A 14,185-nucleotide genomic window follows, 5' to 3' on the forward strand; every position below is an offset into this window, starting at 1 on the left:
AGCTCACCTGTGGCTGGCTGCTGCTAGCCTGCTCACACCTGCTGCATGTGATTAATGTGAGCTCTTTTAAGCCCCAGCTCGCTTCAGGCCAAAGTTGGTCATTGTAGCTGCATACCGGTGAGACCGATCCTTGTTCCAGTGTTTCCTGAGCATTTGATATCCTTGTTTCCAGTGTTTCCTGAGATTTAGTTATTCCTTGTTTTTAAGCTACTGCTGTTTTCCTTGTTCCTGAATTAGCACTGCCTGAAGTGCTACCTTGACTCCTGAGCCTTAGTATTCCTTGTTCCTGAGCTGCTGCAGATTTCCCTGTTCCTGAACTAGCACTGCCTGCAGTGCTAACTTGACTCCTGAGCCTTAGTATTCCTTGTTCCTGAGCTGCTGCAGATTTCCCTGTTCCTGAACTAGCACTGCCTGCAGTGCTAACTTGACACCTGAGCCTTAGCTGAATTCTTGTTCCTAGCCCAACACTGCCTTCTATGCTACTTTGTTTTCTTGATTCCTGAACCTGCACTATTCTAGTATACCCTTGTAGCCTCCCCTTCTGTATATCCTTTTCCAGTCCCCGCTTTCTTCCCATTTCCTTGGTTCCAGTTCTAGTTTGCTGTCTTTCTATTCTGCTGTCTTGCATCTGTTACCTTGCATGTCTGTTACCTACTTTCTGCCAAGTGTGCCCTGTGATTTCCTTCATTTCCCGTTAAGCACTCCTCCTTGCTAGCTCCTTGTCTATTTTTCTTGTGTTTAGTTCTACCCCTTTGCTGTTACTGCCTTGCGTGTTCCTGTTTGATCGCCAGGATCCGTGGGCACAGCTGACTACCTAGGTGGTGTTTCTTGTTCACTGTGAGTATTGTCTTTGAGTCAGTTATAACATCACCATAGGTATAAGCTGCACAGACCCTGCCTTTGCATACATATCCTATATGTGGGTATTTTCAGTCAGAATCTGTAACAGCAATTGTGGGTGAGGAACTTACTGAGCTTCAGTCTTACCGTGTGGAGCCCCTGAGTGCTTTACCCCACATTCCCTTTATTGTTAATGTTGTATTATATATGTCTTGCACATCCGTCCTGGGTGTAGTTAGTCTGAATGCTAAATTACCTTGTGAGTGCCCTTCCTTTCTGAGTCTTAGCCATCTTGTACAGGCTTCCCCTTTGGATCCCTTTTTCTCCTCTGACTCCTTGTGTGATTCTGGGCAGTGCTGTACTACTCTTTCTGTGCGTTTTACATTTTCTACCCAGTCCTTGCTCAAGTTCCTGACTGTGCTCCTGACATAGTCCCGGACAGTCTCTGACAGTGAGCTGGGTGTCGTCAGCGTAGGATAGGACTCTGAGCCCATGCTTTCTGACGATGGCAGTGAGGGGGGCCATGTAGTTGTTGATGAGCGTGGGGATGAGTGATGATCCCTGGGGTACTCCGCAGTTGATTTCTGTGGGTTTGGAGAGGAAAGGAGGGAGTCGAATCCTCTGGGTTCTGCCGGAGAGGAAGGTTTGGATCCAGTCGAGGGCGGCTCCTTGTATTCCCGTGTCGTGAAGTCTGGCTGCGAGCGTGCGACGTGAAATGGTGTCGAAGGCTGCAGAGAGGTCTAGGAGGATGAGGGCCGCAGTGTGTCCCTGATCCAGTAGCATGCTGATGTCGTCAGTGGCGGCGAGGAGGGCGGTCTTGGTGCAGTGGTTGCTGTGGCAGAATGGGAGGCATCCAGGATGGAGTTCTTTTCGATGAAGGCGGTCAGCTGGGGGTTTACGAGTCTCTCGGTGACTTTGGCCACAAAGGGGAGGACAGAGATGGGCCGGTAGTTTTTCAGGTCCATTGGGTCGACCGTTGGGTTCTTGAGGAGGGTTTTTACCTCTGCCTGTTTCCACTCGTCTGAGCAGATGCCCGATCTGAGGGAGGCGTTGATGCTGTGTCCAAGTCCGGGTGCGATGACGGTGGTGGCCCTGTGGAATATGTGTGGTGGTCAGGGGTCTGTTGGGGCTCCTGAGTGAGATTTCTTCATGGTCGTGGTGATGAGTTTGACTGTAGCGGGATCCCAGGACGTGATGGTCGGTTCATCTACAGCAGTGGGTAGGGGGTGGTGTTTGTCGTTGGTTCGCTGAAGTTGTCGTAGAGGGCCTTGCTCTTCAGATGGAAGTAGGAGCTGAGCTTGTCGCAGAGTTCCTAGGAAGGTGTGACGTCCATGGCTTCGCAGGTGGGTTTTGCGAACTGCTGTATGATGTTGAATAGTTCCTTGGCATTGGTCACATTGTTCTGGACTTTGTCTCTTATGATGGTCCGTTTGTTGTCTCTTAGTGTCTCTAGACACTAGGCTGGTGCATTTCCTGAGGGAAAAAAAGGAAGATAATATGTTTCGGAAGCTCAGTACAGGTTTACAGTTTTACTCAGGAGCCACGCTTAGTCCTGCAAAAGCAGAACAGGATTTATGGGTCCATGGGTAGGATTAGGTCGAATGGGCACTCGAGTCGCACCACCAGCGGCACAGTGGCGGCTGGGTGCAGAGTGCAGGGACCATATGTTAGCCAACAGGCTAAGCACAGTCGTGGGTTTGGGAACAGCGGCAAGCAGGCCACCAGATTGGAAAGCAAAAGCTCCTCAGGTCGAGTCAGCATGGTAAGGTCCAATGGCCATCGCAAGAAGTACACCGCCAGCAGCACGGAGGCAGCCGGGTGTAGGATTCGGTCTTGCCAGAAGCTGCAGATGTGGTCGAGGATCCCTTGGAGTCAGTTAGTGGCTGAGGAGGCAAAGGGGGTCTTTGGGAGTTGTCATTCTGTAATCGCAAGTGTTCAAGGATGGAGTCGGTCAGACCGTCGCATATGGTTGTGCCGGACTGCTTCGGTTACAGAGTCAGTCAGGGTGTCACCTTCAGTTGCGTTTGAGGGGACCTTCCAGCTGTTGGCTGCAGGTTAGGCTTGGAGCTTTTAGAGGTCCAGGGGACACTGGAAGGCTAGGATCATCAGAAGGACCTCCTGCAGTATTGGGTCTCTCAGTCTTGGGCTCTGGGCACCGGGAGCGGAGTGTTGGTGACTCACAGAATCGGCCGGAGTCAGAGTAGGTTAGTTTTGAGCAAGTCCGTAGCTTACAGAAAATTAAGTCCTTTTTAGTAGGGGTGGGTGGCAAATTCCGTTCCGCTTGCGGAATTTGCGAAATTTTGGCCTTTCCACGTTCCGCGCGCAACGCGAAAATATCGAAACTTCCGCGATCCGTGGCGTAACGGAATTCGGGGGCATTGAGGAAGCACTTAGCAAGATATTTGTAAGTCTGTGTGTGGAAACAGGAATTGGGGCACTGCTTGAGCTGTGTGGCTGACCATGCTGGCTATCTGAGCAGACCCAAAAGAAGACAAGGAGAGCATGGAGCACCAAACGTTGGTCCTGGAGATCTCGCAGACTGCACATGACCTTCCCCCCCACTTCCCCTTTTAAACTCGACCAGCTGCGGACGCAGGTTTTCCATAACGCTAATGCTAGATAACGGGGTTACCGGCGAGGATGAGTGGAAAGGGAGGGCAAGAAAAGAGGGATAAGTCTGAGATTCTGAATACTCTGGACACCGGTGTCGAATCCTTATTTGAGCTGTGTATGTATGCAAGTAAATATATATGTGTTCCAGTCTGTGTGCGGCGGTGTGCGGGTTCCTTGTACGCCCCGCGGCTAACACCTTAAGGCCCGAAGTACACAGAAGGCCTTGCTGTCAAATACTTGGGCCGACATACAAGAGGAGCGAGCAAGCTGCTCATCACATGCCGGTAGAATTAGAGGCAGACAGCTGGGACTGACCAATATTTCTGTTGAGCGCCAGTTAAACACAAAAAGATACATTTTTAAAATAGAAAATTAGGTTTGTAGACCAGCGCTGTGACCTAGGAACTGGAGAGCAAGCATCGAGTCCCAGCGTGATTCTGGGCAAATCAAGTAATCTCACCTAGCCTAAAAATCAACCTGACCTTGTGTTCAATGAGTATGACTGGGACTCATGTAAAGCGCTCCAACGCCCTTGGGCCGAGGTTACACGCATTTAAAAAAACACACTGCAAAACTATAAATTGCTGCTGTTATCCTACAAGTGAGTTGTGACCCTTCCATCAGGGCTAAGCACAGAGGCCCTCCTTCTCCCGTAAATACGTGAAAGGCCGACTGTCCAACTGACCGACGGAGGAACTGACTCTCTTTCAGTTTACTCATGCTGTTCCTTGCATTATGCCCGCAGCTGTTGTAAAGCCCATTTCAAGGAGCAGGCGAGCCAGGCTACCCGCTGAGCATAGAAAGAGAGTGGTCTCAATAGTAAGCCCCCCCCTCTCAGCACTAGACGTGATCTCTGCCCGAAGTCTAAGGCAGCAGTGTTGTTGTGATTGGCCTTTCCTCACACATGTTACTGGCCTTTATTCCTGTAGATCTGGTTTGTTGGTACATGTGAGTGTTGTGAGACAGGCGATAAGGGATGTTCATCTGTGCAGCAACCGGGTTTTACAGACACAAAGCTCCAGCACCGAACCAGGATATTCATGATTCTGGCAGGAACTACAAGGGGCTTGGTAATGTTTAAAAAATACTCGAGCGATGCTTATAAGGTCCCAAAAGCGAGACCTATTGGCAGGGGGTGAATGCGTGTGCATGAGGTGTGTATGAGTGCATGTGTGCGTGTGTGCATGGGCACGTAACAGGCGCAACAAGAAATCTCCGTGAGAACACGAAATTCCGTGTGTTCGCAGAGATTTTCTGCCGTTTTGCGGAAGTTTACGGAAGGCAACTCCGCAAATTCCGCCCACCCCTACTTTTTAGTCGCAAAGGCAGGGCAGGTTCTCCGGGATTTCGAGGACTGCTGGCTCCAGGACACACCGAGGTTCTGTTGGAGGAGGATGAGTATGTCCTCCTCTTCTTCTCTCTGCATGGCTGTTCGGTCCTTCTTCTTTTTGCTTCTTTTCGGCTCTGGTCTGAGGAGCCAAGGTTCAGCATTGCCTCTAAATGCTAAATTTAGCGGGGTTACAGGTAGGTACAGGTTGGGAATAACAGGTTTCTTCCTTGGGGTGGGTACACTCCCTATTATGCCAACCTCCAGTGGAAGGGGGTATAAGCCTCCCTCTGGTTGGCTGGGTCCTCCCATCTGCAAAGTGGCGGGACTGTGAGTTGTGCTTCACCTCGCTTTCTCCACCTGAGGGGTGGGGCTGGAAAAGGTGAGCACACCTCTCTTCCTAACTTGCTTTTCCCACCGATTCTCCCACCCAAAGTGGGGGTCAGAACCAGTAGAGTTCAGTTTGCTGGGGTCTGCAAATGGCTGGGGTAGCTCAAAAGGCGGCAGGCCTTTGAAGCTTCCCCTTTGTGGACCCTGCCCATCCTGGGGAAGGAGGCTAGGCACCTTGTCCCAGTATGTGCTTTGTTTCAGGACCCTGAGAGTGGAAGGTTCTCGACCCGGTCAAGAAACATGACTGGTGGTGGCAGCTGGCGAGCAGCCACTCAGCTAGGACATGAGATGTAGTTCATTTTTCTGGGGGCATCTCCAATATGTCATCTGAGTGCATTTTTCTTTTATTAAATCCCACACTGGCATCAGTGTGGGTTCAATGTGCTGAGGAGTTTGATATCAAACTTCCCAGTTTTCAGTAAAGCCATTGTGGTACTGTGGAGTTTGTAATGACAAACTCATAGACCATATACTTTTTATGGCATTAATGCACTTACAATGTCTAAGAATTGACTTAGACACTGTAGGGATATAGGATTCATGCACCTGTACCCTCACCACTGGTATAGTGCACCCAGCTATAGGGGTGACCTACCTAGGCTAGGGCAGTGGGTTGTAGGCATGGCACACAGGGATGTGTGCCATGCCGACTCTTCACTTTGTTCTACACCAAAACACGCAGCCTGCCATGGTCGTAAGTGTGTGCAAAGGTAGAGGGCCTCTCTGGGTGGCACAATTAGTGCTGCAGCCCTTAGAGGCCTCCCAGGGTCACAGTGTCCTTGGTACCTACGGTACCTTTTACAAGGGGCTTACATGTGGCCAGAGAGTTGCCAATTTGGTTTGCAACAGAACAGTTTTAGGGAAAGAACATAGGCCCTGTGTACCTTGTTTGCAGGGACCCAGGGTGTAGTCAGTCAAAGTACATCAACATTAGGCAAAAAGTGGGGGCAACCATGTAAAAAAGGGCACTTTCCTACAGTTTTTCTCCAAACAAAGATGGTTTTATTTCCAAGCTTCCTTAAACGCTCATTTATCTTTTAATCTATGAAAATTCATGGCAACAGCAGCACAGAAAGTGTTAACTGAAATGGATGGGAGGGTGGAGGTGGAGTCAGAAGGAGTGACATGGAAATTTTATCAGGGTGCAGAATCAGGGCCAGGCGCGGATAGGCCCCACTAATGATACTCAAGTATCCTGAAGTGGCTTTCAAACTGATGCCACCTTATGACAGAATGTGGCTAGCCATACAAGGGCTGTGATTGTATTAAATGACTGCAGTAAATTAACTCAGATTTGAAACCACCATACTGGAAAGAGAAACCAGTGCTTGCTTAGCTGTTGCTGGCCCAGTGTTAGCTAAAGAGGAAGCTTTACTCAACATGGCTCAGGGTTGTGGCTGTGTGTTTTATACATTTAAAAATGGTATTTGTGTGGGAAGGGTGGAATGGAGAAATTAGAAGCATCTTTCATTCAATAACCCTGGGAGGCACTTTGAAACCTAAAGCAAGGAGAGAAAATGTTGGGGTGAGCGCTTGCCAGTAAACTCCGCTCTGACGGGTGAGTTTATTTTGCCAAACTCCACACTCCAAGCGGAGCGTGGAGTGACAAAAACTCTGTGAACTCCACAGGCAGAGCAGAGTTCACCACCCACACCTAGTTGACAGCATTGTGGGATCTCCAAATGATCTGTCTATAAACCAATAGACACCACCTGGCACCCACCACAGAACCCTGGACTCCGATGACTCACAAATAGTTTTGCAATGTAATGCGGCAGGAGTCCACCGAAAGATGGTAGATCAGGTGTGGGCAGGGAAGGAGAGCATGACAGGCCCCGTAAAGGGAGTCTGTAGGTGCCTCAGTTTCTATAAGGACAACTCTGCTGCCGTAAGAGGAACCTACTCTCCACTCCAAGGCCTCCAGCAGTCCCTGGTTGACATTGCTGATGCCATGAGGCAGAGGCATGAGCAAATCCCCAGCCAAAGTTACACAAGTGAGGTTGCCAACCAGCTGGGGCAATCAGAACCATTTTGGAGTCCATGGAGCAGAAGCAGGACTCCTACATTGCTACAATGGCTGCCTACCACAGTGATATTGCTGGTGTGTTGCAAAACCAGCAGATACTACTTGCTGCTGTGCTGCTTTTCATGTAGGCACAGAGAAATGTTGCTGCGGACATGGGATCCACATCTTCAACCACTTATGTACGTGTGTCTCCCTCTGCTCCGGCACATGTAACACCCCCCTCACCGGAGGCACCCTACACATCACAGTAGAAAGATGTGGACTGCACCTCTTTCACACGCACAAGTGCCCGGTAGCATTTTACTGTGCCACATACCCATGTTCTCCTTTGCCCTGTGCTTATGAACATGCCAGTCTAATTTCAACTGGCACTGTCCTCAATTTGCTTTCCCACCTGTTGACCTCACCCATTTGAGGACTGTCGATGTGGCCAATCTTCCCTAATAGCAATGTGGTCCTTTTCGTCACTGAAGCACTCCTGTCCTCCTCATGTTCCATAACATATTCCCCTCATGGACTCTATCGGGATATCCACTGGCACAAAACATCTTTTGGGGTTGTTGTCTTATGAACTATTCTTGTGAACCTCCTAAGTATTTACACATATAAATAAATGCACATACTACAACCTTTGTGTTGTATGTCTGTTTGAGTCTGAACTAAGTTGAACATAGTGCACTGTGTAAGGCAAAGACACCAACTACATGCCAAAGGGACGTGTTGATTGGAGCCAGATACAAAACTACATAGCCAGAGTGAAATATGTTTGGTTAACCCTATGTGTATGTTGACTAGGAAGTAGTTAATGAATTAAGTGGTGAGTTAGGTTACACCACAGGTGACTGGTCTACCCATGGATAATATCCAGAACACAACACTAATTTAACAAGCAAAATGATGCAGGTTTGAGTGTGTAAGGGGCTGGCATCAGTGTGTGAGCACAAATATCTGGGAGAAGGGACAATGCTTTTACAACACCAACCCTCCAATGCATGTTGCATGACTTACACAGACAGAGCTACAGTATGAAACAAAACTGTTTCCGACTATGTATCCATTCACATCAAGTATGCCACATACGAGCCCAATGATGTTTGTAGATCCTTTCCGTGATTCCAAGCCCACCCTGACAGGTACCTGTCCGTAGCACATTCACCCAGTCACACATGTTGATAAATACTGCTAGCACAGCCAAATGCATGCACTTAACATAACCTACGCAGATGTGCTAACTCCTACACAGTAAATATTGATATAGACTTGTATGTAGCAAACAATGATATTTAATGTAACCTTCAAACGTTACTTAAATAAATCTACCTAAACTAGTCTAACTTATCTAACCTAACCTACACTACCTTATCTTAAAGAAATCTAAAACTACCCTAACTTCTCCTATCTTACCCCTCAATACACAGCATCATACAAAGACAACATAATCTACACCTATACATCGTCTAACTACACATATGATCCTAAACAAAAATTATTTTTTTCTGTTTTTAAAATATATAAATATGTTTCAATATACACATATAAAACACATAAACCTCCCACCCACTAAGAAATCTAACTATTGCTACCAGCTAAAATCTTACCCACCCCACCTAAACTCTTCAAACTACTATATCTACACTCTATCTGCACTAACAAACCTACAGTACACTAAAAAATACATATATTATCTAAAAACAACTATATACATGGGGAAGGGCTGAAAGGCTCACCGTGGCTCATTGGGGGGGGGGGGTGACAGTTACAGTACAGACTGCTTGACATCTGAGAGCAGCCGAATGACCACGTCCATCTTGTTCTCCAGTCCTGCACTCTGTGCTTGAGGTCCGAAAGTTTCATCCTCACATCCTGCGCAAAGGAGCAAACCTGTCCTGTGGCCTGAGTGTGGGGTACAGCTGGTTGGATGAGCTGGCCTGTGTAGGTGTTTGCAACAGGTCTGGCAGAACCACCATGGTCTGTACCAACATCCTTGTCTTTGATAAGCCTTTCCATTGTAGGTAGTCCCTGTGGTAAGACGCCCCATTTACCCTTAAACTTCTCCTCAGCAAAATGGTTGCCCATTGCCTTATAGGACTTGTAACAAGCCGGATGTGGCAGTACCATTCCTTATGGATGTATTGTTGCCTCTTCTGCTCCGGGTTCATATTATCTGCTTCAGCAGAATTAAAAAACTGTCAAAAAAAGGGTAACTAGGAACTGGCACAATCATTATGATAGTTAAATTCTTTTTCAAGCATCACATGTTGCCCTTCCTAAAATCAGAAAATAACTCCAAGGTTAAAGTGAGCATACATCTGCCTAATATCTATCATCCCCAATTTCACTAAGGCCCAAAGGATCAAGGCTCAGCAAATGTATTGCTCCATGTTGGCACATCTATGTATGACCTTGTCAATAAACAGTATGCTTAGGAACCATGCTGTTTTGTACCTATGGTATGGTATACATGTCATCTTTACTGATCATAAGTGTTCCTTCTGCATCCTGCAATGGACTTAATTCCATTGGCATTAGCCAAAGTAAGATGAACAATCTCTGCAAAGTACATGTATGTTGGCTCCAGATTGTGTCCCGGAAATGGCAAAGACGCATATCTGGACACATTTCTACCTACACCTAACATGTTCCAGGTAATTAAACTAAGAACGGAGGGTGGATACTTATTTCAAATCCCACAGAGATGTATGAAACATCTCCTATATGAACTGATGTAAGTCCATGTTTGACAATGCCACGGCTTATAACCTGCTCGCAGTGTAATAGCATGTATCCCACTATACAGTCTAGTGTCTGTTCCTATGTGTCAGATATTAATGTCACAGTGCAGCACTTCAGCACTCAGCACATCCATGTGATGGGTGTGTGCATGCCTGCTCTACATCTCAGATGCCCAGGTATCATGAGATGTAAATATCAATTGATGGCCTGTTTGTGAAGAAATTTTTTGAGACTATCATGGCCAACACAATCTGAATTTGAATTGTGCAATGGCATGTTGGATGACTATGCTGTGCAGACATGCTACCGGACAAAAACACCTTGGCATTTCTGCTACGAAGGAATGGCAATGGTATGTTGATGTGTCCACCATAGAGTATGGGACATTAAACAACATGAGTAAGGCCTGCTAATGCATTACTATGTGTGGAATGGTGACATTTGCTCTTAGGCTCATTCACAAGCCATTCTGTCCTGCCTGAACCTGACTTTTAGTGAGAGCATGTGGCGCTCACAGCAATGCCATATTTACAAGCCCACACCAAGCCAACCTGCATCGCTTTTCATGACCTTGTAATGATGGTCATAGTCTTTCTGTCTCTACTGTGGTGTTATTATTCACCCTCCTGTATGGCCTAGCCATACAAATCAGACAGAGAATGCAATGTTAGCTTCTACAGTAGGTTTTTGCATCAGTCATGCATTCGGAAGGTTTCCCTTCCACAGCCATGTTCACCTGTGACTCCTCTACCACATAGTTTCACATACTATGGCATTTTGATCAGGGCTCCTCTGCCAGGCCATCTATCATGTGGTCCATCAGAGATTGGCAATATATTCACTGTGATATTAGTAAGAGGGGACTGCACATGCTACAATTAACATCCACATTTCTGACCTAATCTTCATATTACATTTTGTTGTGTGTGTTAGGGATGCACATTGAACATGGTATTGCACACAGCATCCTACATCACACACAATTCTTGCACTACACAATTAGCTTTCAGGATGACACTCACTGGTAGTATTTGGATCCTTGATGCTCTCCACCCCAGTGACTGTGAATGGATCTGGTCCGCCAACAAGACATAACATGAAACATTGCACTGTCAATGTAGAGCACATACACTGTGGGGAAGTGAAGCACAATACATATGGACTGCAATTGGCATGCATTAATGATACACATTGGTAAGGCAGGCTGAAGTGTACACAACATATAATGATCCAAAGCATGCACGTGGTGGGACGATTGCAGAACTAGCTCTTTTACCTCACTACCATAAGATTTAATAAGGATAGCCAACTTTCATGGCTCTCTTCACTTAAATAAATCACATACCACAATTAGTAAGGTATAGCCAATACCTGTGCCTTCCTCATTTCTTTGTTTGTCCATGACTATGCTATATATGTCACATAGTAGTCATCCTTGCTCTTTAATTTAAAGGTGATCAGTACTTGTCAGTGCTGCATAGTACCCAAAGATGATTTTTGGCAAATAAACAACAACATGTATTTTCAGATGTGTCTTATTCAGCCTTTCAGAGCTTTGGATAAAGTAACATGTGAGTCAAGTCTCCTGTAGCATGCATTGGGCTTCATTTACAAGAGTCATACACAACTGCTCAGGCTTTTCAATCACTTCTTTGAGGCCATGCAAGCCACCCAGTTGAACTTGCCATGCGTTTAGAGATACGGAGTCAGGAAAGCCAGTACAAAGCACAGCGTAGCCATACTTAAAATTAAGGAGGCATTAATTTTCCATTGCAATTGCTGACCCAAACAAGTTAAATGTGTTTTGACATCTTCCCAGATTTGATAAACCATGTACAAATGGAAGGCCTCATTACTGTGTGCCTACTCAGGGGAGGTATAATAAGGAGGATCATCAGCACATATCTATGTGTCATTCAGTACTGTATGTGTGCTGCATTCCACTGCACACATAGAAAAAGAAAAACACCAGCATTGAATGTCTTTGTGCAGGAAGCTGTCCCTTCCAGTACAAGAACAATTGTGTCAACAAAGCAGACAGCCCTGCACCATGGAGTAAGGGTGCCCCTGTGTATGCTAAAGACACCAAATACAGCACCTGTGCAGGCCTAACAGAATGGAATGCCCCATTATAAATGATTTTATACTAAGGGTGGGTGGAGTTGGCAGAGTGCTACTATGCTGAGTTCCACGGAATTGCCTAAAAACTCTGTGGAACTCCGCTCCGCTCCACCCTATAGTGAGCACTTACCTGGTCTGGCGTTCTCCACCATGCCCAGGCTGCCCTCCTCCTCACCATGATCTCCTCGTCATCCTTGTCGGTGGTGATTTAGCAAACCCCTACATTGTACGTCTTGTGAGGACTGCGGGCACTCGTCTTGCGAGAAAGTGCGTATGGATTGGCACATGAAAAGTGAAACACAGAGCTGCTGCTTTGAACACGCTTGATTTTTCAGGATAGAGCCCTGACCCTAAGACAGTGCAAGTTTGAGGCAGCCCTGGTTGAATGTCATTACATGGAATGGTGCACACTTTATCAGTTTGCGCACAGTACACCTGTTTTTATGTGCACCGTGGTGCAAACAGAGAAAGTGTTCACTATGTATGATTGTGACACTGGTCAGTGTGGGCTAATGACAGCCCAGTGTTTGAATGCCTCTGTGTCATGCTTCGTCTTTTAACACTGTGCTAGGAGGGCATGACACTTTTATGCAAAAACATATGTGATCCACAGAAACTATAAACCCAAATCTTCTATAGACAAATGAGACAGAGAGAAGAACTCACAGATCATGTTTACTTACCAACATGTCCACCAACTACTATCCAAAGGTAGTTCAGGAGGTCACCCTTCCGGCTGACTATGTCTGCCCAGCAATGTTCTAGTTGATGGATCATCTGGTCGATGTCATACAGCTGCAGCATGTGGTGGCTCACCTTCTCCCACCTGACCTCCAGCGCCTCCGTGGGTTTAACCCGTCCACCACTGGCTGCCATGTTTGAAAGTTAGTGTTTGATGAGCCACATAAAACCCCCGAACCCCTGGTCATTGATATTGCATGCCCCTCCCTTCTCAGACATGTGCCTCCCCAAACACAATCTGAACCCAAACAATCCTAAAATTCCCCAAAAACCCACATCTACTCTTAATAACAATGGAACCCCACAAGACAGACACCTGACAAAACAAAGGACAATACAATACAAAGCACAAATTTAACTATAGGGACACTACAAGGATAGCAGACACTACAACAAATTCAAAAAGACACCAAGACACTCTCAAGCACAGCCAAAACACACCCTCTCGCAAGCACAGACAGATAGACTGTAAGGCAAAGTGAAAATGAAAGTGGCTTTACAGTTAGTCGTTTGCAGCTTGCCAAACCTATTACATCATGTTTTCAGCTAATGCGATGATTTTTCTGGTGCTTTCAATCTAAATATAGCCAATGTGTCAATTTGCCACAAGGTCTAACAAGGTACCATGTTGTAAATCTGACTCGTTGACTGTGATGCGTCACATCTGTCTGAGGCTACGGCTGCAAAAATTCACACGCTCAGCGAATGCTTTTTTTTGTTTGTTGACATATTGGTTAAAATGGGTGCTTTTCAGTGTAGTGTGATGTTCCATGCATGAAAACATTTACAGAGATCATTGTGTTTCCTGTGAATAGCTGAGTTGACCTGCTTTATGTCTTTGCATGAGATTCATTTGTGTGTTGACTGTATGCATATAGGAGAGTGCACGCATTACTGGGATCATACTCCCATAGGGCCTACTCCCTCTGATTTTGCAATGTCACACCTTACTACAAAGATGCACCCTGTGCCCCCGATTACATTGCTTGTGCTTCCTCTAGGGCTGACATAAACCTGCGCTGCCATGGTGTCAGCGCACCCACGTGTAAGACATTGCAAACTTTGGTAATCTGCACAGTGTACCATAGTATAGGCAGCAGGCTATCGAGCAACTTTGGTGAGGTGACATTTTCCCTTGCAGGCAAGTGCTGTGACTGGCTGAACCCACCTGAAAGAGAATGTATGTATGGGGCCATATGCCCCGACTGCCCCCCCCCCCAGAGGGTACACACTGCCAGTGCACCTCACGGGATTGACATTGCCTCTGGCCCCACATGTTACATATGACATAGAGGCCAAGCCAGAGTGATACGAACATTTGCATGGGGTCATGCTCCACTGCCGAAGAGGGTGCCCCTTCAGTTGATGGCATAGGCAGAATAAGCATCCCTGCA

This window comes from Triturus cristatus, chromosome 3_1 (assembly GCF_964204655.1).
Source record: "Triturus cristatus chromosome 3_1, aTriCri1.1, whole genome shotgun sequence".
NCBI classification, from domain to species: domain Eukaryota; kingdom Metazoa; phylum Chordata; class Amphibia; order Caudata; family Salamandridae; genus Triturus; species Triturus cristatus.